The sequence below is a fragment of the Martes martes genome, assembly GCF_963455335.1.
Source record: "Martes martes genome assembly, chromosome: X".
Classification (NCBI taxonomy): domain Eukaryota; kingdom Metazoa; phylum Chordata; class Mammalia; order Carnivora; family Mustelidae; genus Martes; species Martes martes.
The window spans coordinates 113,818,160-113,840,836 of NC_137897.1; the positions used below are offsets into that span (position 1 = coordinate 113,818,160).

Sequence of the window (22,677 nt, forward strand, 5' to 3'; positions counted from 1 at the left end):
TTAGTTTTAAAATTATCTACCAAACTATTTTCCCAAGTAGCTGAATCATTTTACATTCCCTCCAGCAATATATGAGAGATCTAGGTTCTCTGCATCCTCACCAGCATTTGATATCATCACTGTTTGGTTTTTTTTTTTTTAAGTTTATTTATTTATTTATTTATTTATTTGTCTTTATGTAATCTCTGCACTCAGTGTGGGGCTCAAACTCATGACCCCAAGATCAAGAGTCACATGCTCTTCTGACTGAACCAGCCAGGCACCCCTCATCATTGTTTTTAAATTTAGCTATTCTAATAGTGCATAACAATCTCTCGTTGTAGTCTTAATTTGCATTTTCCTCGTGGCTAATGATGTTGAACATCTTTTCATCTGTTCATTTGCCATCCATCAATTTTCTTTAATGAAGTGTCTCCATGTTTCTGTCTGGACATTTTCTTCTAGTTCATTAGTTTCCCTTACTTCTGTTTCTGATCTGTTGTTAAAACCATCTTTTAAGTTTGTGGTTTTTGTTCTAAGATTTCCATTTGACACTTTTTTTTTGTTTTTAATTCTTTCTTGAATTGTTTTTCTCTTGTAATATTAAACATAGCAATACATTTTTTTACTATTCACGTCTGCTAACTCCAATATTTTGATACCCTGTTTGTGATTATATATGTGCATATATATATATATATATATATATATATATATATATATAAAATTCAGCCAAGAAAGAAGAAAATGCTGCCATTTGTGGCAACATGAATCAATCTTTAGGACTTTATGCCAAGTGAAATAAGACTGACACAGAAGGACAAATACTACATGATCTCTCTTATATATGGAACCTAAATAAGTTGAACTCATAAAAGCAGAGAATAGAATGGTGGTTGCCAGGGACTGGAGAGTTGAGGAAATGAGGAGATGTTCATCAAAAGTAAAAAGTTTCAGTTAGGGGCACCTGGGTGGCTCAGTTGGTTAAGCAACTGCCTTCGGCTCAGGTCATGATCCTGGAATCCGGGAACCGAGTCCCACATCGGGCTCCCTGCTGGGCAGGGAGTCTGCTTCTCCTGCTGACCTCTCTCCTCTCATGCTCTCTCTCAAATAAATAAATAAAATCTTTAAAAAAATGTTTCAGTTATAAGATGATTCAGTTCTGGAGATCTAATGTACAGCACAGTGACTATAGGTTAATAATACAGTATTGCATACTTGAACTTTGCTGAGAATAAATCTTAACTGTTCTCATAGATTTAAAAAATGGTAACTGTGAGGTAACTGTGATTAATTAGCTTGATTATGATAATCATTTCACAATGTAAAACATTACATTGTATACTTTAAATATATACAATTTTTATTTTTCAGTTATATCTCAATGAATCGAAAAAAGACAAAGGTCCTAAGATATTTATTAAACACGCTTTTTTCTCCTACACTTATTTATTTACAAAATATCTGGTTATTGTTGCCAGAGACATGGTACAAAACTAGGTTAAAAGAAATTATTAATGTCTTTCATTGCCTATCTGATTGTAATTAGCTCCCCAATGTACTTATGGCAAGCATCCTGATAAATACCTTTCCACACACTACTCCATGCTTTAAAAAACTCCTCACTTATGTTTATTTATATATACACATTATACTTCTCTGTACAGTCAAAAGAACTTTTTTATTTGTTGATTTGCTTCACAATAAAATCATCAACAATTGTTCATTTTGTGCTGTATTTAGTCGTAATAAAATACTTAATAGGGAATTATAGATTTTAATTTATAGATTTTATATTTGTTGTGAAAATGAAGTGAGCATACTTCATCTGAAACTAAATATGGATTTTCTTTGGAGTAATCACAGACTAGGTAATTTAGGTCAACTTTCTCAATGAGAATGACAGATTTGATGAAAAAAACCAAAGCTAAATTTGGAGAAGCTCATCAGGAGGACATGACTTCTTTTTTTTTTTTTTTAAGATTTATTTATTGGACGGAGAGAGATAGATCACAAGTAGGCAGAGAGGCAGTTAGAGAGAGAGAAGGAAGCAGGCTCCCTGCTGAGCGGAGACCCCCCCCCCCCGCCGATGTGGGGCTCGATCCCAGGACCCTGAGATCATGACCTGAGCCGAAGGCAGAGGCTTAACCCGCTGAGCCACCCAGGCGCCCCGGGAGGATGTGACTTCTAATTGACCTAGGAGCTGGCTCAGTACAGTGGGAGGCTGCCCCCTCCTCTGTCCTGGAAATGTACACTCTGCCTACTGCTCCATAGTGGGACTCACATTCGAGGATGCCACACTGAGAGAGCAATGTGTTGTTGGAGTGCTTGGATGGTAGACACAGTTAAGGCTTTTATATAAACTTTTAGGATTCTGATGGGTGGTCCTGAGATCTGTCTTGCTGCTGCCAAGATAAAACTTGCAGATAAGTTCCCTTGCTGCTTAAACCTGCCACCTGCCAATCTGGAGTGGCCTGCCTCTTTTCACCTTTTCCTGCCCTTCGTGTATAGGGCCCAGTCTGAGAACCAACAGAAACCCAGAGGTAAGCCTGGCATCTGGGGCTCAATTTTTATTAAAAACACCATCATTTTCTGTCTCTCCTTAGTTTCCTCTCTCCTTCTCAGAAATGTATACTGGTGCCTTTGGGGTGCCATTAATTTTTTTCTGCTCTCGGCTGTTCTTTTTTTCTTATTATTATTATGTTCAGTTAGCCAGCATATAGTACATCACAAGTTTTTGTTGTAGTGTTCAATGACTCATTAGTTGCATATAATACCCACTGCTCTCTGCCTTTCTTCCTGAAGTATTTTACTGGTAGACCTCAATTTTTAGGGGTTTGCTTGGATTTTTTGAGTGATATATATTTATAACATCTATATATAGTTGTTAAGCACATTGTTTGATATGTACTGATTAAATAAAACTTAATTTTCCTCTTCTCACTATTTAATTTCAGAGCAATTATCGTCTTGTTACAGAATGCACAAATGCTTGTTTTGAAGCTCTACATTTGGCTCTAAGGTTAACACACACAAACTTGCACGCAATACACATATACATTGTGTACACAAATACATTGTATATACTTATATATGTGTGTGTCACATTGATATTCTAAATAGCAAGGGTAACTTACCCTTTCTCACATTATTTAATGGAAAATGCAAACTTACATAATAAAAAATAAATAATAATTCTCAGCCCTCAGAAACACATACCTTTCATGCTATACTTCTTCCTTAATCAGTGCTAACTTTCCTGTGAATTTCATTCAGTAATATTTTACATGTTGGTCCTCTCCCAGTGAGGTCTCTCTCTGAGTTTTCTTTCTGAGTTTTGAACCAGATCCACCCCTTTTTATCCATTACAATTTTGCTACATAATTTCCTACCTAATATGTCAGAAATTTTTATTCTTGTTTTTTTATTCTTGTTATTCTTGTTTTTTATTCTTGTTTTTTTCCCCCCTGTGGTTTATCTTGACTAACTCTAAACATATTCATATAGGTAATAGTTCATCAAATAACTTTTTTCAAATAAGCACTAAAGGCACATTGGAATTTTAATTTAGGAATCAAAGAATAAATTAGTTATACAGAAATCAACCCAATTTCACCAAAATTCTTCCTTTCCAGGAAAATGATTATTTCCATCTAAATTTATGTAGGTTTTGGGGCACCTGGGTGGCTCAGTGGGTTAGAGCCTCTGCCTTCTGCTCAGGTCATGATGCCAGGGTCCTGAGATCAAGCCCCGCATCAGGCTCTCTGCTCTGCGGGAGGCCTGCTTCCCTTCCTCTCTCTCTGCCTGCCTCTCTGCCTACTTGTGATCTCTGTCTGTCAAATAAATAAATAAATAAATAATATTTAAATTTATGTAGGTTTTATTAATTCATGATTCACCTATTTCTGAGTATTTTGCCTTTTCTTTTTGGTGAGGGGCTTTTTTATTTTTTAGTATTAAATATTTTATAACTCTTCTCTGTCTATACACTTTTCTGAGTTACCTTGTAATTTATTGTTTTTCTTTTTCTGATGATTCTCTGCCTTTTTTTAAAAGATTTTATTTATTTATTTGACAGAGAGGGAGGAAGACAGAGAGCACAAGTAGGCAGAGAGAGAGGGGAAAGTAGGCTCCCTGATGAGCAGAGGGCCCAATGTGGGGCTCAATCCCAGGACCCCAAGATCATGACCCAAGCCGAACACAGAGGCTCAACCCACTGAGCCACCCAGGTGCCCCGATTCCTTGGCTTTTTGTAGGTAAATAGTTCTACTATCACCTAAGTGTTTGAAACTTTGTATTTTTGAGAACATTCCTATTGCAATAAATCATAATCAGCTAATGCTATATTTTGTCACACAGAACAAATTAGACAGATATACTTCTAGCACTGATTCCCTCTTCTTGACCCAGACAATCCCTTTCTCATACAATTGGGTTTTATATCTCAACTATGATATAGGTTCTCAGATAACCTACTTGGTGTGCACTATAGTGCCTATTCATAAAACCTGAATTTACTAGTGAGTCTTCCTTGTGGGAGAATAAAAAGCAGCGAGAATTAAAGGCAAAAAGTTACTAGGATGATTTTATTATCTTATTAAGTGGTAAATATGTAGGTCCCCATAGAAGCATACAGCATATGATCATGTATTTTTATTTATTTATTTATTGAGAGAGAGGTCACAAGTAGGCAGAGAGGCAGGCAGGGAGAGAGAGAGGGAAGCAGGCTCCCTGCTGAGCAGAGAGCCCAATGTGGGACTCGATCCCAGGACCCTGAGATCATGACCTGAGCCGAAGGCAGAGGCTTAATCCACTGAGCCACCCAGGCGCCCGATCATGTATTTTTAAATGGTAAAACATTTTCAGGATACTATGCCCCTTTAATTTATATACTGATTATCCGTTTACATGATTCAATTATGTATACGAATATTTATCTTTTCGACAACTCTGTAATATAGTAATAACAGTTTCTATTACATATCATTTTGGGGTAGGTAAAGTTTGACAATCCGTATAACTGCACGAAACAGTACCTGAGCCCTTGGAAGTGATGAATAAATGGAGGCTGCTATTGTTCTTTTTATTTTTGAACTTTTTTAATCTAAAAATATTTTTAATATTAAAATTAAAATTAAACTAAAAACAAAATTAAAATGAAGGATAAAAATCTTTTATTATTAGTGATTTTTATTATTTATTTATTTTTATTTATTTATTATTTTTATTATTTACTATTAGTGATTTTTTCAGTATTAGTGATTTTTTTTGGTTTCATAAAAGGACACTTGAAGTGGAAGAGATTACCTTATGTAAGATCACAAAAAGTGACAACCCAATATTTTACTCCCCTTAAAATATATTTTTTTCATTTAATATTGTTATTTCAACAGGATTACATGGTCATTGTTGTTAGAGGATGGCAAAAATAAATGCAGGGGCATCTGGGTGGCTCAGTCGCTCAGGTGTCCAACTCTTGATTTCAGTTCAGGTCATAAACTTGGCGTCTTGGGATCGAGTCCCATGTCAGGTTTCCTGCTCAAGCTCAGGTGAGGAGTCTGCTTATCTCCCTCTCCCTCTGCTCCACCCCCCTGTTGCTCATGTACTCTCTCATTCTCTAAAATAAATTTTAAAAATCTTTTTAAAAAAACAAATAAATGCAGATAAGTAATGATGTTTCACTATTCTGCTTCTGTTCATAACTTTCCCATTATCACAACCCACTATACTCACCCCAGTGTACCCAAAGTTAATAACCAGCTACATATCCTTGAACATCTTTCTCCATGCTCAAACAAATTAGTGCACAGTTGTGCAAATTCATGCACACAGGAATGTAAATTTATTCCCATTTAAGTACACAGAAATGTTATTGTTGACTCTTTTCTTATAATAAGATCACTGCATGTGTATTATTCTGCAAATTATTTTTTTAAAGTAATCTCTACACCCAATGCTGGGCTCAGACCTACAACCCCGTGATCAAGAACCGCATGCTGCACCGCATATTCTGCAAATTATTTTAATCTTAAAAATCTTATGTATATTTCCCTACATGAATTTTTTAATGTGTTTGTGGTATAAGTTGCATTTCTATATTAATTTTTCCCTCAAGTGTCAACTTCTCTCCAAAGACTCCAAGCCACATATTTTGGTTTTTGTTATATCTGATAAGTATTTCATCTCATGCTAAATAAAAGTTTGATCTTCTAGTTGACTGTTCTTGAAAATAGCCCTCATTTTTTGTTTTGGAATTTATCTCAGTTTAAAGTGGTGACCCTTTATTCTTTTGTGTAAGCTCTAACAATGCATTTTCATATGCTCATTATATTCTACTGACTTCGAAAAGAATAATTATGGTAATGGATTATAACATATGGATCAAAAGAAAACATGAGTCCATCATGATACCTTAAAATAATGTGAGAGAAGGGGGACAAGAAGGAAAATCTCCTTTGTATCTATGCCAACTAATAAATGTATATGAAATGACAACAGAATTTTAAAATCACCAGTGTGCAATTTCCAATGTAATAATTCATTCAGTCAAGTATCTCAAAAGATTCCAAGTGGGTGAAAGGTTACTGAGTAACACAATATTCACGTAGTCTTGAATATCACCCCGAAGATTACATGCTAATTACAAAGAAACAGAAGTACCACTAAAATGGAAAAGATTAGCAGTCACTATTTTAAACCAATATTCAAAACTATTACCACTAATATGGGACATTTGACATTATGTGTCTCTCTGATATGATATAGGAAACACAGAAAATCACTCATATAAAGTCTTTGTCAGAATGTTTAACCTGAGTCTATTAATGTGGAAACAGACAAATCCAGAATATGGAACATTCAGAGGACCATAGACACGGGTTCTTCAAAATTTTCAATATCATAGGAAAAATAAAGTCAGGGATACTGGTTTAGATTAAGAGACGAAAGAGACCTAACAATCAAATGCAAAATATGACCCTTGCTTCAATCCTGGATTGAAAAATTAAATAGCTATAGATGAAAATTCTGGAGACAATTGAAAAAATATGAATATAAACTGTATATTAGATGACATTGAATTTATGGTGACTTTCTTCAGTATGTAGGGAAATAGCTCTATTATTAGGAAGTACAGGCTGAAGTATTTAAGAGCAAAGTGTCAAGATGTATGTAATTTATTTTCAAACAGGTCAGCAAAAAGATGCAAAATCACATATGCCACTAAAAATTGGTGAGTCTAAGTGAAGTTATACAGGTATTCACTGGAGTATTTTTTGCAACTTTCCCCAAAATAAAAAGTTTTGGGAAAAATACATTGGAATTTTTAGTCTCTCCCGATTTTTTTGCCTTAAAACTATAATGCAGTTGGGGAAAAAATGAAAAATGAAACATTTTTACAACATTTTACAGTGCTGGGTCTTCCCGAGAGTGTTAAATGTGCTCATGGATTTGATCCTTGGGTGTTCCATTCCACTCCCTTGGTTTTCCTCCTACCTTACTGGTTTTTCCTTCTAAGTCTCTTCTGTCAGTTCTCCCTCTTCTCTTTGACTTCTAAATTTTGAGTGTACTAAGGCTTTGGTCTTCTCTCTCTTCTTTGATTATCTTATCTAGATGTAAGACTTTAAAATGCCATCTATAGGCTGGCAACTCCCAGACATGTATATCTTGGCTGGGCCACTTTCTTCATCTCTAAATTAGTATATCAACTGCTTACTCTATATCTCCACTTGGACGTATAATAGGCTTCTTAAGTTCAGTATGTTGCAGATTGAATTCCTGATATATCCCTCATGACTGTCCTCCACCTAAAGCTTACTCCATCTCAATTGTTAGCAACTGCATCCTTTCATTTTTTTTAAGATTTTTAAAAAGTAATCTCTACACCCAACATGGGGCTCAAACTCACAACCCTGAGATCAAGAGTTGCATGCTCTACTGACTGAGCCAGCCAGGCACCCCAGCAACTCCCATTCTTTTAGTTGCTCAGCCCAAAATCTTGGAAATTGCCTCCTAACAGGACTCTCCCTATATCTTACCTTTGGCTCTGTACAGTCTATAATCAACACAATAGCCAGGATAATCCCTTTAAAACTATTTTATATTAATGCTCTTCTCAAAAACTCTTTGATGACTTTTCTTTTCATTGGATGTAAAATCAAATCCCACAAGGTCCAGGAAGACCTATTTGATCTGATCCTCTCTTACCCGTCTGACCTAATCTCTATTTTAATTCACTGACCTTGAGCTGCATTGAACTTGATTGTCCTAGAAGGCACTCATTGTAAGGGCCTGTGCCATATTTCCTCTGCTGTGAAACATCATCCTCCAGATATCTGTATTGCTTTATCCCTAATGCCTAGTTTTTGCTGAAATCTCAACCTCAAAAGGAGGCCAACCTGACTACATTATATACCACCTGATCTACTATGCCATATCTCTATTATTTTATCTCCCTCAATATTTTCATTATATTTTCATTATCCACAAGTCATCAAATTCTTTTTTTAAAGATTTTATTTATTTGTCAGGGAGAGAGAGAGCACAAGCAGGGGAAGTGGCAAGCAGAGGGAGAAGCAGGCTCCCCACAGATAAAGGAGCCTGAATGGGGACTCAATCCCAGGACCTTGGGGTCATGACCTGAGCCAAAGGCAGATCCTTAACAAACTGAGCCACCCAGGCGTCCCAACAGTCATCAAATTCTAATATATTATGTAATTTTCTTACTATTTATGTTTGTAGTTTATTACCATTCTTCTTCAATATAATGTAAAGTCCATGGGGGTAGAGATGTCTGACTGTTTTATTCTCTGCTATAACCCAAACAATTCGAATGGTGTCAGACATATACTATGTATGCAATACATGTTTGTTAAATACGTTAATTAATGTCAATGTGAATTTTTGTATTTTATACAGTACTTTCCCTGAGCTTTTCTTTTTTTTTTAAAGATTTGTTTATTTGACAGACAGAGATCACAAGTAGGCAGAGAGGCAGGCAGAGAGAGAGGGGGAAGCAGGCTCCCCGTTGAGCAGAGAGCCCGATGTGGGGCTCGATCCCAAGACCCTGGGATCATGACCTGAGCCAACAGCAGAAGCTTAACCCACTGAGCCACCCAGGTGTCCCTTCCTAAACTTTTCTTGATAAATATTCTTTGTTGCTTGTTTCTGTGTTCAATGGGTTCTTTTACCCATTTTTTCCATTTTAGTAGTACTACTATAAAAGATTACTGTTACCTTCATCTGTCTTTGTTCTCCCCATCTTTTTATGTGTCCAAAGCATTGTAAAATTAAAACCCAGGCAGAATCCCCACCATCATAATTGAAAGTTCTATGTATGTTAATTGAGATCAAGAGTGATAACTCCTCTTTCATTTCTGGTGTTAGTATTTTGTATCCTGTCTTTTTCTTCTTGGTTAACATGGAATATATTTATCAATTTTTTAAAAAGATTTTATTTATTTATTTGACAGACAGTGAGAGAGGGCACACAATCAGGGGGAGGGGCACCCCTGTGTTTATCAATTTTATTGAACTTTTCAAAGAACCAGCTCTTGGTTTCTTTGATTTTTCTCTATTATTTGACTGTCTTTGATTTATTGATTTTTATTCTGTTTTTCATTATTTCCTTTCTTATGCTTGTTTCAAATTTTAATCGCTCTTCTTTCTCTAGCTTCCTATAGTGCAAGCCTAGTTACAGATTATAGATCTTTCTGGGGGTCCTCGGTAGCTCAGTAGGTTAAGCATCAGACTTCAGCTCAGGTCATGATCTCAGGATCTTGGGATTGAGCCCCATGTCGGGCTCTCTTCTCAGCGGGAAGCCTGCTTCTCCCTCTCCCTCTGCCCCAGTGGTGCTCTCACTCTCTTCCAAATAAATAGATAAAATCTTTTTTAAATGATTATAGAACTTTCTTTTCTAATATATGCACTCAATACTATAAACACTTTTCTAAGCATTGCTTTCACTGTATCTCAAAAATTGTGATAGGTTGTTGGGGCGCCTGGGTGGCTCAGTGGGTTAAGCCTCTGCCTTCGGCTCAGGTCATGATCCCGGGGTCCTGGGATCGAGCCCCACGTCGGGCTCTCTGCTCGGCGGGGAGCCTGCTTCCCCCTCTCTCTCTGCCTGCCTCTCTGCCTACTTGTGATCTCTCTCCCTCTGTCAAATAAATAAATAAAATCTTAAAAAAAAAAAAAAATTATAAAAAAAAAAAATTGTGATAGGTTGTATTTTCATATTCATTTGGTTCAAAATATTTTAAAATTTCTCTTGGGACTTTTTCTTTGGCCTATATTTTATTTAACAATGTGTTGTTCAACTTCCGAATATCTGGAACTTTTCTAAGTGCCATTCTGTTATTCTAGTTTAATTCTACTATCTGAGAACATAATTAGTGTAATTTCTATTAAATTTGTTAAGGTGTGTTTTATGGTCCAGGATGTGATCTGTCTTGGTGAATGTTCTGTGTGAGCTTGGGAGGAATATGTATTTTGCAGTTGCTGGGTAGAGCATTGTATAAATGCCAATTAGATCAGTTTGATTGATAGTGCTGTTCAAGTCAACTATGTTCTTACTGAAAGATGAGTGCTGAAGTATAATAGTTGATTTGTCTATTTTTCATTTCAGTTCTATCAGCTTTTGATTCCTATATTTTGATGCTCTCTTGTTAAGATACATGCACATGAAGTATTTCCATGTCTCCCTGGAAAATTGACCTCTTATGATTATGTATTGACTCTCTTTATCCCTGATAATTTTTCTTGTTTCAAAGTCAGCTTTGTCTAATCTAAAATTAATATAGCTACTGCAGCTTCCTTTTTCTTAATGCTAGCATGCTATATGTTTCTTCATATACTTGCTTTTTTTAACTTTTATTTGCATTTACTTTATGCAGAATTTATTCCCAGGCTGTAAGTTTTTGCTTCTTCATTTTCTTCTGGAATATCTTTTCCTTCTGTGCAACTTCCTCTTCTGGTTTAGGAACAATCTGCTCTTTTTCTGTAAGGATCACATCAGCGTGGCAGGGAGTCATCATGTGTGGGTGGATCTAACCATGAGCCGTGTAAATTCTGCGTGGCATCTTGGGGACTTTGTCCACCTAGGTGTGCTCAATGATCAGACAATCTACATCTAAACCCTGAAGTTCAGCATGACTCTGCATTTTTAAGCATGCAAAGTCCAAAGTCTGCACTCTTTTTGGGCCACCAACCCTGTGTCCAGCCCCACTGTTTGGCCTGGGGACATCTACCAACTCCACCATTGTAGTGACAGAATGGTGCACATTCTTTCTGCGAAGTGATATCCTTCAGATACTTGGTGGCTTTTTGGATCTGCATACCCCTGATGGCCTGGGTAGTTTCACATGTGTTCTTAAAGTGAACACGAAGATGTGAACCTCTTGATTTGTATGATTTTACAGGGTTCTCTGGGTCAAGTGAATCGCAAACCATTTTCAGGGATCACCTCAAGCCACTTACGGGAAGAGCTCCATATATTTGCTTTTAACCTGTGTCTTTAGAGTAGATACCTTACAGACAACATAGAGCTGAGTTTTGGTTACTTCCCTCACTCTCTACCAGAGACAGGAGGGATTTTTTTTTTTTGGCTCTTTTACATGAAGACCTGATGGGATTCCTGGTCAAATTCACAAAAGTGTGGAGGCCTCCTTATGACCACAGCCTGCAAGAGTTTCTTGCTCTCACATTCATCTACACACTGCCTCCAATAATTTCTCAAAGTTACTATTTAAGTTTTCTTTTTTAAAAAAGATTAATTTATTTGACAGACAGAGATCACAAGTAGGCAGAGAGGCAGGCAGAGAGTGATGTGGGGGTGGGGAGCAGGTTCCCCGCTGAGCAGAGAGCCTGATGCGGGGCTCGATCCCAGGACCCTGAGATCATGACCTGAGCGGAAGGCAGAGGCTTTAACCCACTGAGCCACCCAGGCGCCCCCTATTTAAGTTTTCTTACCAGTTTATGTCTCCATTGGCTTCTAATCCCAGGAAAATGATCTCTGTTGCTCTCTGTATTTACCTTTCTGTCCAGACTTCGGGATAGAGTTTGATCCCCAACTTCTATTCACTGATGGTTCCAAGAAAAGTCATGGGCTTTTAATTTCTCCAGTGCTTTTCTTGTAGGTCGGGGAGTGATGATTTCCAAGCTCTTTACACACTGGAGCTGAAATAGGAAGTTGCTTTGTTTTTTAGCTTTTTTAGCACTTTAAATATGATATACCAATGTTTAGGTTTTTGTGTATGCTTATTCTCTGAGTTTCTTGCATCCCTTGTTTGCTGTAACTAATTTGGGAAACTTCTTGACCATTGTTTCTTCAAATATTTTTTTTCTGTCCTTTTCTGCCTTTCTTCTGGGGTCCAGTTGTACATATGTAAGACTTATTTTATATTGTACTACATCTGTTGGTACAATATAGATGTCTTAGTTCCTAAATAATTAATGATTAAGGCCAAATGTCATTTTTAGAAGAGGGCAGAATTTTGCAGAGTAATTTGACAGATTAAAGCTTGAAAAAGAAATGATATTGTAATTGGTGTAAAACTGGAGGGCGAGCACTCTTTAATAAGGGATATTGACTTGAGAAAAGTTATTAGCCTATAATTGTAAGGTATTTTTAGCAGTGAATAGAGCAATCTGCATATGGGGTTCACTTTAGAAACTAATAAGGCATAAGTCTCCTTTTTTGCTGAGTTAATGCCTACTTACCCTTCGAACTTGTTTTAAATATCAGATCTTTTAGGAAGCATTTTCTGACTTCTCCAAAATTGATTTAGTCCTCCAGCTTTATGCTTGCATAGAACTTTGCATTTATTTATTTTTTAGTTTTTTTTATCTATGTATCTATTTATTTTTGTATCAGTAATAGTAATAGTAGCTGACATTTGTTGAAAAATTGCTATATGTGAGGTATTATGTCAAGCACCTAAGAATGATCTCATTTAAGTATGCATTTAAAAGTTGTCTTTTTCTCCCTCTGCCTCTGCCTGCCACTCTGTCTACTTGTGCTCACTCTCGCTCCTCTCTCTCTCTGACAAATAAATAAAAAATAAAATAAAATAAACCTTTAAAAGTTGTCTTTTAGGGACATCTGGGTGGCTCAGTCAGCTAAGCATCTGCCTTTGTCTCAGGTCATGATCTCTGGGTCCTGGGATCAAGCCCTGAGTCAGGGTCTGTGCTCAGTGGGCAGTCTGCTTGAGGATTCTCTCTCTCCCTCTCCCTCTGCCACTTCCCCTCCTCGTGTGCTCTCTCTCTTTAAAAATAAATAAATGTTGGGCACCTGGGTGGCTCGGTGGGTGGCTCAGTGGGTTAAAGCCTCTGCCTTCAGCTCAGGTCAAAATCCCAGGGTCCTGGGATCGAGTCCCACATCGGGCTCTCTGCTTAGCAGCGAGCCTGCTTCCCTTCCTCTCTCTCTGCCTGCCTCTCTGCCTACCTGTGATCTCTGTCTGTCAAATTAAATAAAATCTTTAAAAAAATAAATAAATGTTGTCTTTTACTTTTGACTCTATGTACCATAAAAAGGCATGGCAAATATATCTTTTTGTTCACCATTGTGTTCCCAGCCCCAGCATAGAGCCTGGCACATAATTGGTGCTTAATACAACTTTATTGACTGATCAAGTAGTTAAAGGTGTTATTGCTACCTTTATTGTTTAATCTTAATTAAGATATTTTCCTTTCTAGTGCATTGGAGTCATATGTTGAGGTTGCTAAATTATGACTTTGGTCAAAAGTAAAGCTAGTAACTTTTATAGCTCCTAGAATGCCCCTGCTATAGTGAATGATTTCAGGTTCAAATAGAGAAATAACTGCTGACTAATTCACTATGCTCTGCTGAGGCCACATAATCATCTGTGAAGTAGCTGCCACTTTTAAATGATTTGAATTTTTGATAAGTGATTTCATTTGGGATTTTAAAGTTAATTTAACTACAAGTTTCTTACGGGAAACTGAACTAAATGCATAACATTGTCAAATTTATTTTTCTGCATTCTGTTCATACATGTATGTAGCTTCTACTTGGTTGAAATACTCTTGGTATAAAATTAAAAGGTTCTAAATCCATTTAATAACCATGTGTAAGAAATAACTATGTTTCTCCTATCTGTCAACAAAACATTAGTCTTTTTTTTTTTCCCGGTGACCTAGATACACCCAAAGCCTGTGAGAGTTACTCTGAATTTATTTTTCAAAAATCAATACCAGTTTTCCCTTGCCTATTTCCATAGGGAATATTTTCTTTTTGCCTTCCATCTATCCACAGTAGAAACTTTAGTCAGAGATAAATAATATGACAAGCTTTCCAGATTCATCTCCTAGAAGAGAAAGGGATTTTTCACATTGGTTCATTAAGTTGAGATATTCTATCTTGAACAAAGTCCCAAGCTAGCAGTTGCTAGCTGGTGTTCAAAATAGATAAAAAACAGATAGGTAGATTTATATCATCTAGTGTAGTATTTGCGTAGAAGACCTTTTTTCTCAGTAATTGAATCATAATTTGAGTTCAGTTAGTTCCAAAAGAAGAGCATAATAATCTCTGATATTTGTTTAGCATTTGGTAAATTTTAGAGATGTTCAAATCTAGCCTCACAGTTGACCCTCATATGAAAATAAAGGAAACCTCGTTTAAAATGGAGTCGGGAAGCCGTCAAGGGGCAGCTCTCATGCACACACCACTTCTTGCAGTCTGCAGAACCTGCAGGAGGAAGGAAGATAAGAATTATCTTGACAAGGAAGGACATTTTTCACTTGGGAATTTTATCTCTTGCTTTTAAGAAGGAAGATTACTCCGTGCCCTAGCAATGATGCACTCACTATGGCTTGCAGCCAATGAGAAGCTGCCACAACTTTAAACTCTTGTTCTTCTCCAATGAACTTCTGTTCAAAACAAATCTCCTCGATTTCCACCTGAAACCTAATAAAAGCTGACCTTCCCTTTGTCTCTTGGACTTTCTTGTGTTTTGTCATAATTTCCATGTCTCAAATTACAATTCCTCTGCTATTCCTGAATACACTCATTTTGCTGGTTAAATAACTGGCCATTTAATGTTTAAGGTTGACATTCATAACAACCCTGTGGGTGGGTAAGGTGAATGTACCCAGCATTATATGGACTTATGCAATGGTCGTTACTTAACCCTTTCTCTTTTGCATCCTTCTGCTCCAGAGATTACAGTGATAAATTCTTGGTTTTCTCGTCTCCCCCGCAAGTGAGGCTGACCTTGTGACATACTTCTAGCCAGAAAGGTGAAAGAAAGGGAAGGCTGAGTAGTGTTCTGAGGAATAATTTTGATTGTTGATGAAAGGACAAATGCAGCCTCTTTCCTTATCCTCTTCTCTTTTTTAAGATTTATTTATTTATTTTAGGGAGAGAAAGCACAAGCAGGCGTGAGTGGTGGGGGGGAGGGCCAGCAGGAGAGAACCTCAAGCAGAGTCCCTGCTGAGTGGGGGGCCCCGTGCAGGGCTGGATCTCGGGACCCATGAGATCATGACTTGAGCTGGAATCACAAGTCTGACGCTTAACTGGCTGAGCCACCCAGGTGCCCCTCCTTATCCTCTTCTGCCTGTAATACACAGATGTGATGCCTGGGAAGCTAGGAGCCATCTTACAATCACAGGTAATGCTGGTAAAACAGAAAGTTGGTAAAAGCCTGAATTTCTTCATTCATGGTTGAGCACCTGAAACAATGTCTGCAACTGCTCATTTTTGGGATTTTTGTTGTCGAGATAAGATAACTTCTATCGGAGCCATTGCTATTCAGGTATTCTGCTATGCACTAATGTATGCCTCATTAATAGAGTTAATTCATCACCGCTAACTAGGTGACAAAAATGTTACTTAAATGGCGTGCTCATTAACATAACAGTAGGGGATTGTTACTTTAGTTTTGTGTGGATTTTAATATGAGAATCACTTAAAATACTTTAAATGGACTCTTAAGCTAAGAAAATGAAAATTTGTATGCTTTTAAAAATATATCATGGGTGGGGTACCTGGGTGGCTCAGGTGGTTGAGCGTCGGACTATTGATTTCAGCTTAGGTTATGATCTCAGGGTTATGGGATCAGGCCCTGCATTGGGCTCCACACTGGGTATGGAGCCTGCTTGTGGTTCTCTCTCTCTCTCTTCCTCTGCTCCACACCACCCCCACCACCTTGTGCGCTCTCTCTCTCTCTCTAAAAAATCAAAAATAGAGCGAGGGTGGAATGCCTGGGTAGCCCAGTCAGTGAAACATCAGATTCTTGATCTCAGCTCAGGTCTTGATCTCAGAGTCGTGAATGGAGCCTACTTTAAAAAAAAATTATAGCATGCCTGCGTGGCTCAGTCAGTTAAGCGTCTACCTTCAGCTCAGGTCATGATCTCAGGGTCCTGGGACCGAGTCCCACATCAGGCTCCCTGCTCAGCAGAGAGTCTGCTTCTCCTTCCGACCCTACTCTCTCTCATGTGGTCTCTCATCCTCTCTCTCTCTCAAATAAATAAATAAAATCTTTTTAAAAAAAATTACAAAAAAAAAATAGAGCACGGACACCTGGCTGGCTGGCTCAGTCAGAAGGGCATGTGACTCAATCGCAGGCTTGTAGGTTTGAGCCCCCACTGGGTATAGAGAGTACTTAAAAAATAATTTTTTAAAAAAGTAGAGCAAATCCGGGAAAATATCTTAGTTACTACTAGACTAGATCACATTAACATTCTCTGGCACCTTCTCTGAGCTCCAAGATTTTATACACACACACACACACACACACACACACACACACACACACGTATACATACATACATACCTATATATATGATATATGGGTATACTCCCCCATATTTAGAGTTCTTATAGTCACCAGGAGAAGAAATACTACATTATTATTCCTAGCTTCACCAATAATGTGCCTATGGATTATTTCTGGTTTGGGCCATTAGAAATGCTTTTCAATGTCTTCTGGTACATATGCACATATGTTTGTCCATGGTATTTACCCAAGACTAAAATTTCTGGGCTAGAGATTATCCGTGTCTTCAGTTTTACTACATAATTCTCAACTGTTTTCCAAAGTGGCTATATTAATTTTGTACTCCCACCAACAGAGTATTAGAATTATAACCTCTTCACTACGGTATATTATCAGATTGTACAAATTTACCAATCTGGAATGTGGATAATGATCTTATATTATGGCTTTGATTTATATTTTCCTGATTGCTAATAAGGTTGTGATCCATTCCATAGTGGTTGGATATGTAGAATTCCTGTTTTGAAGGAACTGCAAATTGTTCTATTTTTCTGTAAAGGTGTTGTCTGTCTTTTTCTTACTGATTTGTTTCTCATTATTTTGAGTCTCATTATTCATGGTGTTTATGTTCTATAACTACCATCATGAACAGTGCATTAGCCAATGCTGAACTATGCTTAGGAAAAATACAGGATTAAGTTCCTGTGAGTTGCTGGTCACGTTTTCATTAACTGAAGCACCATTTGTGTTATATAGGTTCATTTGCCAATGTCCTTGTAAACCAGCCAGACCCATCAGCATTGGAAAGCTGTTCTTCCCATTACCCTTTTCCTGTATAACTCTTAATATACTTCTAAAATTTTTCCATAACTTCCCCCATCTGCCTCAGCTACAAGTCTAGCATTTTTTACACCATATTGCTTTTTGAAACATGAAAGCCAGCCAGCTAGCATTAGCCAAGAAGAGTTTCATATTTTCCTGACCCTGAGCAATGTGAGTATATTTCTTTGGTGTTCAATCTCACAACTGTCCTCTATGCTTTCATTAATTTGTTATCATGTCACCAGTCCACAAGTTTAACCACTTTTCCATCTCTTCGTCACATACCGTAGCTGTTATTTTAGCACTTTCCAGAGCTGCCTCATGGAAAGATTGATTGATGAATTTCCTCTTCCTGTTTCTGAATATACCTGCGGAACTGTATAAAACTTCTGGACGTGAGAGATGCCATTTTGAGAAAAGCTCCATTTTCTTTTCTAGGAACAAATGGCTAATGAACTCTTGAACTAGGCAAAAAGACTCTTGGCTGTGCCAGAAGCAGCAATTGTTTCTGAATTTATGAGTTTATGGACTTTTTGACGACAGAATGGTTAATCAGGGTGTCACCGATAAGGGAAAAACTGTACTGTAAGATGGCCGACCAAACCAGGAAGGGAATTCCAGTCCCTGCCTCAAAGCTCTTCTGGGTTCTTCTTCCCTACCTGGTTTCCTGTGCAGCAAAAGTACCAAGTATTTGGAAGTAGAAGGGTATAAATTACCCTCCCTGCTTGTGCTCGGGGCTCAGACCTTTGGAGAACAATCTCCAACAATCTCATCTGAGCCCACCACCTCCAATCCTCCAAGGTCTCTGAGTGCTGCTTGGTTCTTCCTCCAGGATCCAGTCCAGGTTCCATAACATCACCAGCAGCTTAGCCTGTTAGTGCCAATGACAATATAGTTTTTGTCTTCTATCCAACTCATGTAATTGCCTCCCTCCTTTCTCTTCTTCATAAAAACCTCTTGCTTTTATACCACAGGTAGGATACTTTTCTGGCTACTTCTGGAATCTGTGCTCCCCAAACTGTAATTCTTTGATCCCAAGTAAATACTTCTTTCCCTCTTGTCGTTGCTCTTACTTTTAGACATACCATATTGTTTCATTAACCTTGAACTCATGGCCAACAGTGCTCATGCCTGAACAAAGCTTATTAAGACTTGTATTTTCTCTAGGATGGACATCCCAGCCTTCTCAGGAGCACTAGACATCACTTCGGCGCAGCTGGAAGCAGCATTAAACAGCAAAATCACTATCCACAAGCAAAAAATTTTAAAAATGTGGCACTCAACAGACCTTGAAAAGAACACTTGTTTATGGTGTGAGAGTTAAGACAAGACGGCAGGGCATTACCTTGTTCAGTGCCACCTGGCAATGTATGTATCGAGGGACTCAAATACACTGCTCTTCCCATGATCATGAATGCAAAGTACTGCAACTATTGATTTGGGGATTGTAAATACATTCTAGTCAGCAGATGAATTCGCAACTACAAAACCTGTAAATAATGAGGAGGGGCTATTGTATGTTGATGTAAGTAAACATTGTTTTATTTTGCTTTGCTTTATTGCACTTTATTATTTGATGCAAGTAAACATTGTTTTATTTTGCTTTGCTTTATTGCACTTTAAGATAATTGCATTTTTTAGGTTTTATGTATTGATTTGAGACACAGCGTGTGGAGAGAGAGGGAGAGAGAGAGAAAACGCATGCGCAAGCGCAGGAGCAGGGAGGAGGGGCAAAAGGAGAGAGAGAAGCAGACTCCCAGCTGAGCAGGAAGCCCATGTCCATCCCAGGCCCCTGGGATCATGACCTGCGCGAAAATCAAGAGCTGGACGCCTAAATAACTGAGCCACCCAGGTGTACCTAAAGATTTTACTTTTAAGTAATCTGTACACCCAACGTGGGGCTCAAATCTACAGCCCTGAGATCAAGAGTCACATGCTCCACCAACTGGGCCAGCCAGGCACCCCAGCATTTTTTAGCATTTAAGTATTTAGTAATTTACTAATTTTAAATTAAGGTGTGTACTGTTTTTGGACAGAGTGTTATTGCATACTTAGTAGCCTACAGTCTAGTGTAAATATAACTTTAAGTTTATATAAGTTTATTTAAGTTTATTTATTTATTTATTTTAAAGATGTTTGTTTATGTATTTATTTGACAGAGAGAGGGAACCCAAGCAGAGGGAGTGGTAGAGGGAGGAACAGACTCCTTGCTGAGCGGGAGCCCCGTGTGGGACTGGATCCCAGGACCCTGGAATCATGACCTGAGCTGAAGGCAGAGGCTTAACGACTGAGCCACCAGGCGCCCCTTAAGTTTTTTTGTTGTTTTTTTTTTTATATATTTACATCATCTTTACATCCAAGGTAGGGCTTGAACTCACAAACCTGAGATCAAGAGTAGAATGCTCTTCCTACTGAGTCAGGCTTGGCCCCCTTGATTGTGATACTTGCTTTATTGTGGTAGTCTGGAACTGAATTCTCAGTACCTCCAAAGTATGCGTGGATCTGTGTGTGGAGAAGTCAGGGTTAATTTTTTTTTCCCATTTTTTCCCTGTGGATACTCTGTCTTAGCACCATTAGAAAAAAATTAACCTTACCCCCCTCCCCGCAGTGCTACTTTTGTCATAAATCAAATATCCATTGATGCAAGGTTCTATGTGATATTGGGATTTACAATGACTATATTTGATTTCCCTCCCATGTCTGGTAAAGAGCTCCTAACACCCTGGGAATTCCCTAAGTGCTGAGAACCATACAGGTGTCTTGTTGTGTTAATGAGGTCACTTTTGGAAAGCCCCAGGGTAACCTAAAGATGGGGGCTGGTTGCCAGAGGAACCAACCGAGATTAGAGGGTAGGATCTTTAGCCCACCCCCTGACTCCAGGAAGAGGAGCGGTGAGGTTGAACCCGCCAATGACTTTATCTGGCCTCTGTTCCCACGCCTCCATCAAACCCAAAAGGAGGGGCTTGGGAGAGCTTCCGGTTGCTGAACACGTGGATGTTTGGGGAGAGGGGAGGCCTGGGGAGGTCGGGGAAGCAGCTTGCTCTTTTTTTCCAGACCTCGAGCTACCTAACTCTTCCGTTTGGCTGTTCCTGAGTTACATCCTTTTATAATCAACCACCGATCAGGTAAGGAAAATGTTTCTGTAGGTTCTGTGAGCTGCTCCAGCAAATTAACTGAACCTGAGGATGGGTTGGTGGGAACCTCTGGTTTAGGGCTGCCTAGTCCCGAGGACCTGCGCCTGCGACTGGGGTCTGAAGTGGGGGTGCGGGTGGGACAGTCTTGTAGGACTGAACCCTTAATCCGTGAGGGTCTGACGCTCTCTGTGGGTAGAGAGTGTCAGAATTGCATTGAATTGCAGGACTCCCAGCTGGAGTTCTAAGAATTGCTTGCTGGTGTGGGAAGTCCCTCTCTGCACACATTGGAAATGTGTGATCTGAACCTTTATACTCTATTTCTACCTTCTCTTTGCTGTTCTGTCCATTTTACTATCCCTACACCAATATCGCATTGCCTTAATTACTATAATTTTATAATTATTTTTGATATCTGGTAGTTCAAGTCCTTACACTAAAGTCTTTTTCAAAAGTGCCTCAATCATTTTTGCTACTTTGTGTTTCTATATATATTTTAGAATCATTTTGTCAATTGCCGCCATAAGATCCACTGATGAGGTTTTCGCTGAATTCATAGATCAACTTAGGGGTAATTGCTGTTTTACAAATACAAGTTTTTTGGGTGCGTGGGTGGCTTAGTTGGTTAAGCGACTGCCTTCGGCTCAGGTCATGATCCGAGAGTCTTGGGATCGAGTCCCATGTTGGGTTCCCTGCTTGGCGGGGAGTCTGCTTCTCCCTTTGACCTTCCCCCTCTTGTGCTCTCTCTCTCTCCCTCTCAAACAAATAAATAAAATCTTAAAAAAAAAGTTTTCCAAACCATAAATATATCGAATATTGATTTAGGTCTTCCTTAATTTTTCTCAGTGATGTTTTCTGCATAGAGGTCTTCACATGTATTGCTATGTTTAATTTTAGCTAATTGATATATATGTCTATATATAATATATACCAATTTTGTTATATATATTTTATATATAATATATAAATATACATATATAATAACACATTTATGTGTATATATAAATATACATATTTATATAAAATACTTATATGTATATATGTATATACATATGCATATTTATATATACATTATAATATATAATATATAAATATACATATTTACATATTATATATATAAAATATATGTATATGTATATAAATATACATATTTTTATATATTTTGTTATATATATTTTATAGATACTAAATATATGTAAATATATATTTTCTCTATATATATTTTCTTGGGGCTTGAACTCATGACCCCGAGAACAAGAGTCACATGCACCACCAACTGAGCCAGCAGGCACCTTGATAATTGATATTTTTATGGCCCCATAGATGTTATCTTTTTAAATATCATTTTTTATTTGCTGATGGTACATAAAAATTCCATTCTCTTATGGTTTTATTATGGAGAACTTGCGGAACTTATTATTCTGATAATTTGTTTCTATATTTTGTATTTTATGTGCATAATCATATATATGTATAATGTCATCTTTTCCCTTCTTTCTAATGAGTAAAGCTTTACCCTGTACCTCAGGACAAATGTGAGAGTGAAGTGGTGGTAGTGGACACCTTTGGGTTTTTCAGATTTTAGTGGAAATTGCTCAGTGTGTCATGGTAAAGTATGTTTTGTAGCTGTCAGTTTTCAATTAAAGGAAGTTCTCTTACAGGTAAGTAGCTAAGTGTTTTATTATGAATGAGTTATTAATATATCAAATAATTTTATTCCACTTATTTTAACAATCATGTGATTTTTCTTTTTTAACATGGTAATCTGGTACATTACATTAAGTAAAATTTTAAAGTGAAACAAAACCGGCATTTGTGAAATACCTCCACAATCTAATGATGTATTGTCCTTTTGTGTGTGGCTGATACTTTGTGAGGACTTCTACTTGTATACTTTTGGATGAGATGCACACGTAATTTTCCTCCCTTATACAACTCTTAAGAGTCTGTTAACAGGGATGCCTGGGTGGCTCAGTGGGTTAAGCCTCTGCCTTCGGCTCAGGTCATGATCTCAG

General features: G+C 37.8%; 1 pseudogene across 1 annotated transcript; it reads right to left on the reverse strand.

The window, feature by feature from the left end:
- Window positions 1-10,871: 10,871 nt before the first annotated feature.
- On the reverse strand, window positions 10,872-11,424 carry LOC308337655 (large ribosomal subunit protein uL22-like; annotated as a pseudogene). Its single transcript has one exon. The product of its transcript is annotated as a large ribosomal subunit protein uL22-like (transcript).
- Window positions 11,425-22,677: the final 11,253 nt, after the last annotated feature.